Source organism: Silene latifolia, chromosome 11, assembly GCF_048544455.1.
Source record: "Silene latifolia isolate original U9 population chromosome 11, ASM4854445v1, whole genome shotgun sequence".
Lineage (NCBI taxonomy): Eukaryota > Viridiplantae > Streptophyta > Magnoliopsida > Caryophyllales > Caryophyllaceae > Silene > Silene latifolia.
The window spans coordinates 169537618-169552540 of record NC_133536.1 but is presented as its reverse complement, the minus strand read 5'-3'; the positions used below and the strand labels follow the sequence as shown (position 1 = coordinate 169552540).

At 38.4% G+C, this 14923-nt stretch overlaps 2 non-coding genes across 2 annotated transcripts; both read right to left on the bottom strand.

The window, feature by feature from the left end:
• Positions 1 to 799: 799 nt before the first annotated feature.
• On the bottom strand, positions 800 to 906 carry LOC141615578 (small nucleolar RNA R71). Its single transcript, XR_012529993.1, has one exon. It is a non-coding gene; the product is annotated as a small nucleolar RNA R71 (small nucleolar RNA).
• An 11905-nt stretch (positions 907 to 12811) lies between these two features.
• LOC141615475 (small nucleolar RNA R71) lies at positions 12812 to 12918 on the bottom strand. Its single transcript, XR_012529896.1, has one exon. It is a non-coding gene; the product is annotated as a small nucleolar RNA R71 (small nucleolar RNA).
• Positions 12919 to 14923: the final 2005 nt, after the last annotated feature.

Here is a 14923-nt window from a genome sequence, read left to right as displayed (position 1 = left end):
AGAGTAGAGTAGTTTGTGAAGTTATAAATATTGTTTTGGTCAAGGTAACTTTTGACGACAAGTAACAAAACCGACGAACCAAAAATGGCGCGGTTGTCGGGGACGGTGTTAACTTGATTTGATTTTCTTTGATTGTTTTTATTTGTGTCTTTCTTTACCTTGGGGAAGTCAAACTCCTCAAGGTTTGTTCTAATTGTTTTCGAGTTGTTTGATATTTTGCATTTCTAGGAGATCACAAGGTAACTTGTTACCCATTGATCTTAAAATCGAAAGAACTTTGACCAACAATAGAAGACTTGCTAGAAATACTTTGAGAGGTATTGGTGAGATTGTGGACATTCAACCAAACAATATTGAGTTTACCAACCCTTTTGCAAGAGAAGGAGAGGATAACCCAACACAAAACCAACCACAAAATCAACCCACAATGCCTAAATTTTCATCACATTCTGTACCAACCGAGGAAAACCTACCAAATGGTACTCCTACACCACAACACTTAACTTGGAATTTCATTGCAAAATCCGAATTTATACAATTAGTTAAGAGAAGTCAATTTGGGGGGATGCCTAGTGAAGACCCTCATTCTCATATGGAGACTTTTTGTGACTATTGTGATGCGATTTCTCAAACCGGAGTTACTCAAGACCAAATTCGATGGGTCTTATTTTCTTTTTCTTTGATTGGTTCCGGGAAACAATGGTTGAAGAGCCTAGATAAGGCTACTCTGGGTATTGACTCTTGGAAGAAATTGCCACTTGCTTTCTATAAAAAGTTCTATCCTCCGTAAAAGACTAACATGTTGAGAACCCAAATCACCGGGTTCAAACAAACGGATGAGGAATCTTTGTATGAAGCATGGGAGAGATTCAAGGATACTTGTCGATCTTGTCCACATCATGGACTTAGCGAGTGGTTCCTTGTACAACAATTTTGGAATGGTCTATATGAAGACTCCCGAAACATTCTCAATATGGGATCAAATGGTATGTTTACCGAAGTTGATGATAATAAAAAATGGAACAAGATTGAGGAAATGGCGGTCCATAACTCACAATATAGTAGGCCTCAGAAGGCTACTAGAGGAGGAAAGCATGAAGTGGACTCTATTACTCAATTGGACGCTCAACTTAGTGCTTATATTGACACCATTAATTTGAAGTTTGAGAAGGCTATGTCTAAACTTGAAGAGGCCTCCAAATCACCTAAGCAACATGTTAATGCCATGGTGGCATCTTTATCAATTCCAAGTGGAGTATGTGAGAGTTGTGAAACTTTGGGACATGACCAAAGTGAATGTAGGGGAACAAGTGAATACTTTCCAAGCATACAAGAGTGGTACCCCTTATTCCAACTATTATAATGAAAACACCAAATTCCATCCCAACCTCTCATATAAAAGCCAAAATGTTCAAAACCCTCAAACAACATACACCCCACCTCCAACGAGAAACCAAGCTCAAAGACCCTTTTACAATCAAAACCAAAGTTATCAAAATCAACCTCCATACAATCAAACAAATGACCAAGGTTTTGATGTTCAAAAAGCGGTCCTTCAAATGCAAAAGAACCAACAAGAGTTTTTCACTCAAATGCAAAAGGATAGTCAAGCAAAAGACATCACCATCAACAACATACTAGCTCACTGATGCGTGTCTTTTATATGATGTTTTACACCCTATTTTACACGCATTTCAGAGCTCATTTATGTAGTTTGTGCTACATTTCTCCCTATTTCCGTCTACTTTCGTATTTTTGTACATTATTGCAGAAATATGAAGAATTGAGCGGAAATCGAGCCGAATCCGTCCCTAAGTAATTAACATTGCATTTGACATGAAGTATTGACTCGAGGAATGAGCTTGGTGCGCGTTTCAAGGCCTAAAGATAGCAAAAGCATGTGTGCTTACGAGTTTAACAAGCGAAGAAGTGCTTCTCGACATTGCAGCCTGCTTCAGATGGCTATATCTCGAGTTCTAGACCTGATAATCGAGTGATTCCAATTGGAGGTGAAATCTTATCCTCTTAGCTTTCCAACGCCACGTAGAACGACTGATTTGACCAAGTAACGAAGAAATGGCAGCTGTTTTAAGATCGGTGCGCACTGCAGAATTCGTCAGAATGCATTACTGTACAGCACCCTTGGTCGATCGACTGACCCACATGGTCGATCGACCAGAGCGCGATTATCAGAAGCTACTATTCATAGATACTCAGTCGATCGACTGGGTCTAGTGGTCGATCGACCACCCCTCGACTCTGACGCAAATTAAGAACGAGAATTAGAAGCCCAATTGTAATTAGATTTTAGGTTTTTGCGTGACATCTCTATAAATAAGACCTCGAACATCAGTTTTGGGAGGCATTCAAGAGGGGTTAATCCCGTCTACTGATTTGACATTATTGCTTTAGATTCAATCATAATTAGTTTAGTTTTATCAATAAAGTCATCTTTAGCATTCGGATTCAGTTGCTCCCTTTCTTATTTCGGTATTCTTCTTCCTAATTTCAGTTTATTGCTTTAATTCCTCCTTAGTTAGAATTGCTAGTTAGGATTCCCAAAGCCGTATTATTGATTCATGCTAGTTATTTGCTTAATTATTTCGATTATGAATTCTATTGTTATTATCAATCTCGTAGTTGTAGTTAGATTAAATATGTGAAGCTAATTACCCCGTGCTAAGATGTGAGGGGACCTGCGGCGAAGACGATGTAGATTAGTAGACCTGATGTCGGCCTTTGGTCGATCGATTTGGATTAGTCGATCGATCGATCTGGACTGTTGGTCGATCGACTAGCTTAGCTGGTCGATCGACTGACGCGCGATAAGAATAGCACCGTTTCAATGTTTTAATTGCAATATTTGACAACGAGACCGAGAGGAGACTTGTTAAATACTTGGGAATTGACCAACCCATAGATCGAGAGATAGGGAAGGGAAATTGACTAAATTGAAACGACTAAATTTTACTAAGATCGAAAGATAGGTAAAGTTTAGGCTTTAGGAAACACTTTTCGGGGCGAGAGCTAGTATTAGTGAGACCTAGGGACCAGTAGCAAAGGCTGAGAGGCGCTACTTGTTAAGTTGGACCGAGAGGACTTCTTATTTGCCCACTTATCGTGATTTATCAGACTTATTTAGATACCATCGTCGTAGCTGCAGTGAACCGGCCGTTTTAGCATTCTTTTTATTATTGTTTACATCTCTTTTTATTACTTGCCTTTTATTTATGCATTTAGACTTAGAAATAATCCAAATCAAACCCCCCAGAAAATTCATAGACTGAAATAAGACAATTAGAACTCCCTACCTCCCTGCGGATCGACCCTTACTACCGTTTGCTAGTTGTAGTTTGGAAATTATAAATATTATTTTTAATACTCACTTCGACAGGTATCACTCACACAAAGATGTTGGAAACCCAAATGTCTCAATTAGCATCTTCTAGTTCACAAAGACAAAAGGGGCAATTGCCAACTCAAGGTAATCCCCCAAGACAAGAGTCGGTGAGTGCCATCCATTTAAGGAGTAGTACAAGATATGAAGGGCCGAAGAGGCCCGTTGATGATGTTGGAGTTAGTGTCCTCCACAATAGTGCATTACCATAATAAATCTCATTAATAGAATATCATCAGATATTTAATTATTTGATCCTCGTCAGTTGATTAACGTAAATCGATAACGGTTGGCTGACTAGAGTTTGACGTTATTGTCGTGAGACGGCGGTGATCAACTGATCCCTTTCGGTCACACCTAAAGGAACGAACCCCAATTGATAACTAATTAATTGTATAAGATACAATTTGTTTAGTCCCTTGATTTATAGACTAAGAGGTTAGTCGATTATTTTTAGAGAGATTTCGAGTTGCGAACTCGAGGAGCGGCAGTTATTATTTAATTATGCGATAATTAAATAATAAGTTTTGGGAAACGGGTTTTAGTTAATTAACTGTTAATTTACTAAAATTGTACTAATTGATTAATGTGATTAATATTAGTACGTAAATAATATGTGTAGTGGTACACGTATATTTACGGAGTGAATTGGACGAATTAATTATGGAAGTATTTAAACATGATACGATGTTTAAAATAAAAATTACACGGATTTGTGCGACAAATATAAGAACCAACATGGACCCGTAAATGGTCAAGTGGACCGTGTAAAATAAGAGTAGTGGATGATTACTCACATAATCATTTCACCTTATTTTGTATACTACCATAATTTATCTTATACAAGATTTTGCATGTGATGTAAGATAAAATTATAAGGTAAAAATTGTCCACTTCCACATTCTTCCAGCCGCCACTTCCCTTCCCATACACTCCATATGTTGTTCACATTTCACTCTACCTCACTTACACACTCTACATATTTTGCATGTGAACATTGTTTCTCTATCTCTCTACAATAATAATTCATCACTAGTATACATTAATAATATTACTAAGATTAGTTAGTGATATTACTAATATTTATCAAGGGAATAATATTAACAAGTTCTAGTTCAAAACTTGTTATTATTATTGGGTTAGTTCTTGGGTGCAACAAGAAGGAGATCTTCTTATTGAAGATTTGCAAGGAGAATCTTCCATTTGGTTTAAGCTCAAGAACAAGCTAGTAAGGTGAACTAGTTTGTGCCCTTTTACCACAAATTCAATGTAAGGAAATTGTTTTTTCTTATACTCTCTTTTTATGCTTTCATATTAGCATGCATGTTACATAGATCACCTGAATAACAATTTATGGGATAAATTAATTTTATTAGAGAGTCTAATATGGATCTATGATCTTTCAAGTGGTATCAGAGCTTAGGCTTGTAATTTGCATGTTGATTTTAAGCATTTTAATGAATTATGTGATAATTTATAAAAACTCAAAAAAATGTGTTAAAAGAGGTTTTAGCACGAAACTTTTGGGACATGCATACCTACTAATCTCAAAAGATTTGTGGAATTTTTTGGTGATTTTTAAAGTTATTTTGCTATTTTTAATGTTTTTTGGTAGAAAACCGAGTCAAAATGTCGCATTTTAGTGAAAAATTGACTAAAATTAGTTAAAAGTTGATTCAGTGCATGGATTTTTTATGGTAGTTCATGCATGTTTTCTACTGATTGTATGTAAAAATTTGAAGGTTGGTTCGAATTTTTGCATGTTTAATGATTTTTGGGTTAAAAGTCGATAAAAGTCAAATTATTTAATCATAATTTCGAAACTTTTGATTCTGCCCATGATACATTTATGTACATTTAAGAATATTATTTAAATGTCTAAAGTGATTTTCCATGTGTGTTTTCACTTTGTTTTGATGTTTATTGGTTTTAGTGGTTAAAAACCGATAAATATCGATCTTTTTCTTCACAAAATTTATCCGGAATTTTTGGGAAATTTTCCTGACATTTTGGTGTTCTTGGTAGTGTTCCAGAATACTAAAAATTTTTGTTTCAATTTTTTGGGTAATTTTTCAATTATTTTGGATTTTTACTTAAATATTATGATTTTATCGATTAAATTAGCAATTATCACCAAATCAAACTAATAATTTGTCATAAAATTAGTGAGGACTAATTTTGAGGTTCAAATCAGTTTGGACAATTAGTTTGGACTTAAATGAGATTTAAGAGTTAATTATTGATTTACATGTTAAAAATCGATTAAATCCACAAAAACCGAGATGGATACCCATGAATGATAGATAGGGCGATTTTGGCATCATTTTTACAGCATTTTAAGCATATTTATTTAAGTTGAATGAATGATTGTCATTTATTTAAAGTATTTATCTTATTGTACCTAGTATGGCCGAGTTAATTTTAATCGTTATTATCCAAAATGAATGGGAATATCGATTTGTTTGTAATTAAATACGATCTCGTATCGTCGGTTTGTAATTAATTAATAGTTTTATTTATTTTATTAATTAATGTATAATAGAAATAGCTATGTAATTCATTTGTAATAGTTATTTTACCGGCGTTTCCAAAAGACGGATTACAACGAGACGGAGTCTATTTTTGGAAGGTGTACCAAATCCCACAAGGAAGAGCCACTTATGGAATGAAGAGGCAATGGACCAAGGAGTTGGTTTCCGAAATATAATAGACTAGTTTTTATTAACTAGGTGGCCATACTATGATTTATTCATATGCTTACATGTTTGCTTGTTTTATTTTCCCACATGCCAAAATCGCCATTCACATGCATTTTATTTTCGCGGTTGTAAATTCACGTCATTTACATTCACCGAATTAATTCACTTATAAGGAATTTATGACTAAATTGACAAGATCTCTCACATAACTAAAATTGAGATTAGCCTTACCAATTAGTAACACCTATGAATCTCTTGTTCATTAGAGCCACGCTCGCCCAAGCGGGGTGTTCTCTTTTTACCTTGGGTAAGTAGGGTGGTAAACGGTTATCACACGCTAAAATTTATTGGCCTCAACGGGATATAAGACGGTCTTGTGTTCCGGGGCTAGTAGATGAATTTGAGGAAATTCGTCGACCAAGAGTTCTAGAGGTAGAATTAGTCAACGTGACTTACCGAATTTACGCAATTATGGGATGTTTCGCCCAAGAGATGCTCATTTTTGTTTAATATTTGGGTCTTGGAATCATTTATATAATTTAGTGGGAGGTCATTATATAAATGCTAAAACTTGCTAAACATGTTTTTACAAGTAATTTTTAAAACAATGAATGTTAATTTTTCCTTTTTGTTGTAGCATTTTAATTCGCAATGGCAACTTCATCAACTCCATTGACTACTTCAGTAGGCAAAGATTCATGGCTAAGGTCCATAATGGACAAATGTATTTTAACAGATGACGGTAGTAACTTTCTTAAATGGGAATCCAACATCAAAAGTGCCGCGTTGTCCGACAATGTGCTCACTTACTTGACCAATGCTCCTCCAATCGAGCCCGGTGCAAGAGCTTCATCGGCGGTGCGGACCGCCTATGATGACTATGTGAGGATGTTGAATGATATCAAGAATGTGTTGATATGGTCAATATCCCCAAAGCTCAAGCTTTCATGCATTTCTTTAAATGCTTACGAGATTTTCACTCGTATGATTACTATGTTTTCACATACACCAAAAGTCCGTCAATACGTTGCGGCGGCACGCTTCTTTGAAGTTAAGCTTGAGAGGGGCCAAAAGGTTGGTCCCATGTACTCAAAATGGTCGAATATGTTGACATCCTAGAGCGTCTAGGGTGTAAGATTCCTAAGACTCTTGTGGTGGATCGTATCCTTCACTCACTCCCCACCAAGTTTGCCCACTTTAGGGTAAACTACAACATGAATGACATGGATAAGAGTTACCATGAAATTCATGCACTCCTCACCCAAACGGAGAGGGATATGGAGGCTAGTGGGAGTGAAAAGGGAGATGTTTTAACCATGAAGTTAAAGAACATGTCTCTTGGAGTTAAGAAAGGAAAAGGGAAAGAAAATTCCAAATTCAAGAAATTGTCAAAGAAATATGACAAGGGAAAGGGGAAGGCCATTGAGAATGGCAATCCCAAGTCAAAAAGTGTCAAGCTCTCCGATGCCGAATGTTTCCATTGTACTGGGAAGGGGCATTATAGGAGGAGTTGTCCCAAATACTTGGAGGATCTCAAGGAAGGGCGTGTGACGCCTATTGGTATGATTTCCTCTCTCTATGTGATAGACGTTAATTATGCTTGTACTTCCACTTGGGTACTTGATACCGGATGTGGCTCTCACCTTTGTAACCATTTGCAGGGTATAAGGGACGTGCAAGCACTAGCAAAAGGTGATGTGGATCTCCGCATGGGTAATGGAGCTAGAGTAGCCGCCGTTGCCGTAGGGACCTATGTGCTCACTTTAGCTAGTGGTTTAGAGTTGTATTTAAATAAGTGTTATTTTGTACCAACTTTAACTAAGAACATCATCTCCATTTCCGCGTTAGACGTGGAAGGCTTTTGTTTTATGATTAAGGACAAGTGTTGTACTTTTTCTTTTAATGATGTGGTTTATGGCAAGGCGATTTCAATTGGAGGCATTTATGTTTTAAATGATGTTAATGACGTTTATCATATGGAAACCAAAAAGCTCAAAAAGGTGATCCAAACTAATCCTACCTTTGGCATTGTCGTTTAGGCCACATAAACGAAAGACGCATTAAGAGACTTGCTTCATCAAAAGTGCTCAAACCATTTGGTTTCGAATCTTATGGTACATGCGAGTCTTGCCTTTTAGGCAAGATGACTCGTGCACCTTTTGCGGGAAAAGGGACACGAGCTAGTGAGGTTTTGTCTCTCATACACACGGATGTGTGTGGACCATTAACCATCACCGCTAGAGGAGGTTTTCACTACTTCATTACTTTTACTGATGACTTAAGTAGATATGGGTATGTCTACTTAATGAAGAACAAGAGTGAAGCCTTTGACATGTTCAAAGAGTTTCAAAAAGAAGTAGAGAACCAATTGGATAAAAAGATAAAGACCCTACGGTCCAACCGTGGTGGTGAGTATCTAAATATTGAATTTGATTCACACCTAAAAGATTGTAGTATAGTATCACAATTGACTCCTCCTGGCACACCGCAATTAAATGGTGTGGCTGAAAGGAGAAACCGAACTTTACTTGATATGGTTCGGTCAATGATGAGTCTAACTGAGCTTCCTAGTTCATTTTGGGGTTTTGCCCTCTTGTCTGCAGTATTTTCACTAAATCGAAGCCCGACTAAAGCGGCCGATAAGACTCCATATGAGATATGGACAGGGAAAGTCCCTCATTTGTCCTTCATGCGTATTTGGGGTTGCGAAGCATACGTTAAGATCAAGTCTGACAATAAGCTTGCACCCAGGTCTGACAAATGTCTTTTTGTAGGATATCCAAGGGAAACACGTGGCTATTACTTCTACTATAAACACGAGAACAAAGTGTTTGTGGCTCGTGATGCTGTCTTCCTAGAAAAGGAGTTTATTTCTAGGAGACAGAGTGGGAGAAAATTTGAACTTGAAGAAGTTCGAAAGCCACAAACCGAGAATGAGGTAGAGGAGAATGTGGAGGATAGCATTCCCTCTTCCTCTGAAACGGTAATTGTTCCTAGAAAGTCAAGTAGGATTTCTAATCCACCTGACCATTACCTTGGTAACATCGAAGAGGATGGTGTTTTGTTACTTTTTGAAAGTGATGAACCCACTACCTACAAATCGGCTATGTCTAGTCCTGACTCCGCGCTTTGGCTAGAAGCCATGCGGTCCGAAATAGATTCCATGTAGGAGAACCAAGTATGGGACTTGGTGGATTTACCTGAGGGAGTGCGACCCCTTTAGTATAAATGGATATATAAAATTAAGCTCGGTGTGGATAAACATGTGGATGTTTACAAAGCTATATTGGTGGCAAAAGGTTTCACCCAAATTCATGGTTTACACTATGACGAAACCTTCGCTCCAGTCGCTATGCTTAGGTTCATCAGGATAATCTTAGCGGTTGCCGCATTTCATGATTATGAGATTTGGCAAATGGATGTCAAAACCGCCTTCTTGAATGGGATTCTAGAAGAAGAGGTGTACATGATACATCTAACCCTAAGAAGGTGTGTAAGCTTAAGAAGTCCATTTATGGTCTTAAGCAAGCATCTAGGAGTTGGAATCATCGCTTTGATCATGTTATTAAACAATACGGTTTCACTAGAAGTGTGGAAGAACCGTGTTTATACATGAAGTTTAGTGGGAGTAAGGTTTCATTCCTTGTCCTATATGTGGATGACATTTTGCTCATTGGGAATGATGTTCCATCACTCACTTCCGTTAAGGAGTGGCTAGGGAAACACTTCCAAATGAAGGACTTGGGAGAGTCACAACGAATCTTAAGTATCCGGATCTATAGGGATAGGTCCAAGAGGATACTAGCATTGAGTCAAGAAGCTTATATTGACAAAGTTCTTGACCGGTTCAATATGAAAGACTCCAATAGAGGATTCCTACCTATGGGTCAAGGGATTACTTTGAGCAAGTCACAGTCTCCCTCCACCCCTAAGGAAATTGAACACATAAAGACCGTCCCTTATGCTTCCGCTGTTAGGTCTATCATGTGTGCTATGATTTGCACTCGTCCCGACGTTGCGTATGCCTTGAGCATGACAAGTCGGTATCAAGCCAAGCCTGGTGAGAATCACTGGATAGCCGTAAAGAACATCCTTAAGTACTTGATAAGGACTAAGGATTTGTTCTTAGTGTTTGGAGGAGAAACTGAGTTGTGTGTAAGAGGTTACACGGACACAAGTTTCCAAACCGAACGGGATGACATGAAATCCCAATCCGGCTATGTGTTTATGCTAAATGGAGGAGCTATTTGCTGGAAGTGCTTCAAGCAAAGCGTTACTGCGAATTCTACAACTGAGGCTGAGTACCTAGCAGCGTCTGAGGCTGCGAAGGAAGCTGTTTGGATTAGGCAATTCATGGAGGGGCTAGGAGTAGTCCATTCCACCAAAGATCCTATCACTCTATATTGTGATAACAGTGGAGCTATTTTTCAAGCCAAAGAGCCTAAGTGATAAGTGCATATTTTATATACTTTCATCCCCTATATTAGCTTCATTTTATTTGTTAATTAGCACTTATCATAGTGTCATAAGCTAATATTTGTTGTTCTATTGTATTTGCTTGTCTTAACATGTTTTTGTAGGGATCTAAGCATTTAGAGGCTTTTTCATAGCATTTTATACACTAAGTTCATTAAGCTAATCAAGACCAAGTGTTGGACTAAGCATGGAGCATTGGATTGGGTTTTGCATGAAGAAATTGATGGATTAGTATGAGTAATGCAAATGTTGCCAGCAAACAAAGTCAAAGCCCAAATATTCAAGTCCAAGTCAAGGTGGAAAGCATAATATTCCAACATGCTTAGGATGCTTTTTGGGAGCTCTAAAGATCATAGATGAAGCATTTACCCGGGTGCATTAAGGGTCATTAATCACGCACTTAGGATTCCTCAAGAAATTAAGTGAGGAATTAAGAGAAATCACCCGGAAACACACGACCCCGATCGGGGCCATGCAACCCCGATCGGGGCCGTAGTCATCTTGAATGTTTACGTTTCTTCTTCCTCTCCTATAAATAGGATAGGTGTTCCAAGGTCTTAGGCATCCAATCTTTACGTCCAAGCTTACTTAGAATAGCCTCAAGCATTATAATTCTCTCATTAGTTTTCATATTTTGTTTTCAATATTGTTAAGCATTTGGTTCTTAAACATTTGATTATTTTATACATTCAAGCATTTGGTTACAATTTGTTCTTCTATACAAGTTATTCTCTATTAAGGTATTCTTATTTCTAGTTTGCAATTTACATTACTAATTTAGCTACCACATAGTTTACAATTAAGTACTTCATTTTACATTAGCATTATTACTTTTACATGTTATATTATCAAATCCATATAAATCATACAACCATGTTTAGCATTTCTTATAATTTAGTTTGCAATCTACATTTTAGTATGAGTAGCTAAATTTCCTAGTCTAAGGGCTAGGGGAGCCATGCATAAATTTAATATATAAACATGATAGAATAAGTTAATAATTATATTGTTCATATTGCTTCTATCACATGCTTGCTTTGTTACGTTTAATCTTTGTTTAAGGCCTTATTCAAATGATTAAGTTTGTTCATTCGTTCTATAAGTCGAGAGGCACGGAATTGAATTAGACTAAGCATGTATAGTAGGACGACCTAGTCATGGACGAGAGTTTCTCTAGAACCCGGTCTATGGTTGATGCTAATGCCGCAAGGTGGGTATCTTTAAGCCTAAGCAATTGACAATGTTATTAGTACCGAATTTATCATAATCATATGTTTACTTTTGCATGTGTGACCCGAACCCCTTAGAGTCTCTTTTATTATATAATTTACATCATTATTGTTATTAATCACCAAACAACCAAACCAAACCAAATCGTAATCGACCTTGATAAAAATCTACCCACAGCAATTCACGAAGTAATTCCCGTTTCCTTGTGTTCGACCCCTATTACTACATTAACTTGTTGTCTAGGGTAATTATCTTTGCATAGGTACGCGATAAGCCTATCAAATTTTGGCGCCGTTGTCGGGGAAACGGTTTTATTGCTTATTGAATTGTCGATTTTTATCTTGTTTTCCTTTGTCTTGGGGAACACTTGTTCCTTGAGACCGTTACTTATCACTTCTCTAGAAATTGTTGTCTTATGCCCAGGTCCTCTCGTAGTGGAGAATTGCTTTCACCGGATTCCGAGCCCGAGAAAACCATTAGGAGAAGACGACGATTTTGGAAGGAAGTGAAAGAAGCCACTTCTCCCATACAAGTTAAAAGTGCTAGAAAGTCTTACTTAGACGATCTAGAGGTTCTTGAAGAGGAGGAGGTTTCTTGTTCATCAACTCCACCACCAGCACCATCTACTACCCAAAAGATGGTGAAACTTTCCGATCACTCAAAGCCCACCGCGGCCATGCTTCTGGCCGGAATCACAACCACTCAAATCACCGCGCCGGAATTCGAGATCAAACCGGCTTTTATTAGCATTGTGGAGAGGAAGCAATTTGTAGGAAGTCCTTTGGAGGATCCCAATTTGCATGTGCAAAACTTTTGTGACTATTGCTCCATGATCCGTCAAACGGCCGTCACCCAAGCCCAAATAAGGGAAATAGTTTTCCCTTTCTCTTTGAAGGACAAGGCCAAGCTTTGGATCAATAGCCTTGACCGCACCGCCATGGGAATCACCAATTGGGAGACATTGGCTCTTGCTTTTTATCAAAAGTTTTTTCCACCGGAGAAAACTCAAACTTTGAGGAGCCAAATCACCGGATTCCGTCAACAAGCTCTTGAGAGCTTATATGAAGCTTGGGAGAGGTACAAAGAGCTTCAAAGGCAATGCCCACATCATGGGTTAGACGATTGGTTTTTAGCAATAACATTCTACAATGGATGTTGTGCCGAGTCCCGAAGGATTCTTGATTCCGCCAACAATGGGCGGTTTGATCAAATTGACACCGACCTTGCTCATGCCACGATCGAATCTATGGCGGTCCATGATGCCCAATATGTCAATTCCCGAGTTGTGCCATCCAAAGGTAAAGAAGAATCCTCCAACAACTCCGTCTTGCTAGCTCAAATTGCCTTACTCCAACAACAATTGGCGGAGAGAGATGCTAAAGATTCCATCCAACAACTCAATGTTATGTCTTCAACAAGCCAAATCGTCGTGTGTGACTGTTGTGAAGGTGCGGGTCATTATGCCGCTCATTGCCGAGCCCCCATTGAAGAGGTAAATGCTTTTCAAGCTTTTAGACAAAGTTCATCTCCACCGGGTACATTTTCCAACACTTATAACCCGAATTCAAAATTTCATCCGAACTTGTCTTACACTAGCAATAATGTGCTTAACCCTCAACCCCCACAACAACAAAATGCCTATGTTCCTCAACAACAAAAGTATATCCCTCCAGCGGGTTATCAAAATCAACAAAGGCCCCCACAAAACAATTACCAACAAAATCCACCACAAAATATCCAACAAAACAATCAAGGAGGTTGTAAGCTTGAGGGCATGATAGTCCAAATGCAACGGGAATTGTTGGCTCAAATTCAAAAGAATGATCAAGCTCATAGTGTCGCGGTCAAGATGTTGGAACAACAAGTGGCTCAATTAGCCGCTTCTAGCTCTCAAAGAAAGAACGGCCAGCTACCTCCCCAAGGTGAGCAACCACATGAAACCGTTAATTCTATTTCCTTGAGAAGTGGTTCAAGCTATGATGGGCCATCCATGACTTTGGATGATGAGGTGGTTGTTAAAAAGGCTAAGCTTAGGGGAAATGACAAAAAGAAGGCTAGTGAAGAGCCTATTGTTAAAGATCGTGTGCCATTTCCTCATCGATTGTTGATGCTAAAGAGGAAGAGCAAGCTTGATGCCAAAGATGTTGGGTCTCCTATGCCAAAAGAAAGTGATGAGGTGGTTGTTGAAGAAATCTCTCCTAATACTAAGGAGAGTGATGCCGTTTCAAAGAAAGTGGATGCTCCTAAGGAGAATGAGAAAGAGATAGTGAAATATGTGGAGGATGCTCCTCCCAAGGAAGTTGTTCAAGTACCATTCCCCCATCGTCTAGCAAAGCACAAGGAGGAAGGTAAGTTTGCTAAATTTTTGGAAGTTTGTAAGAATTTGCAAGTCACCATCCCGTTTATGGAATTGCTTACCCAAGTCCCTTCCTATTCAAAGTTTATGAAGGAAATCCTCTCAAAGAAGTGATCCTTCAATGAGGTTGACACCATTGCTTTCACCGCAGAGTGTAGTGCACTCTTACAAAACAAGTCTCCCCCGAAACTAAAGGACCCCGGTAGCTATTTTATTCCTTGCACTATAGGCAAATATACCATTGATAAGGCCCTTTGCGACCTAGGTGCTAGTGTAAGTGTCATGCCCTATTCCCTTTGTGAAAAACTTAACATGGGTGCTTTAAAATGCACAAGTATTACATTGCAAATGGCGAACCGTTCTTTAAAGCGACCTTTAGGTGTCTTAGAAGATGTACCCGTCAAAGTTGGCAACTTTTTCATACCCGTTGACTTCCTCATATTTGATATGGCCGAGGACTCACAAACCCCAATTATATTGGGTAGGCCATTTTTACGCACCGCGGGTGCGTTAATTGATGTGAAAAAATGGGAGGTTGACGTTGGAAGTAGGCGATGACCGGGTTTCCTTTAGCAAAAACAACACCGTTAGAAGCCCAATGTTACAAGAGTCTTGTTATTTATTTAGCACTATGGACTCTTCTTATGCCTCTACTATGCTTGGATCCTCACTAACGGATCCGTTAGAGGACAATATGGGTGTTGTTTGTTTTGTAGGTGACAATGCTAAGGGCACCAATGCTAGGAGTGCCAAGAGGAAAAAGAA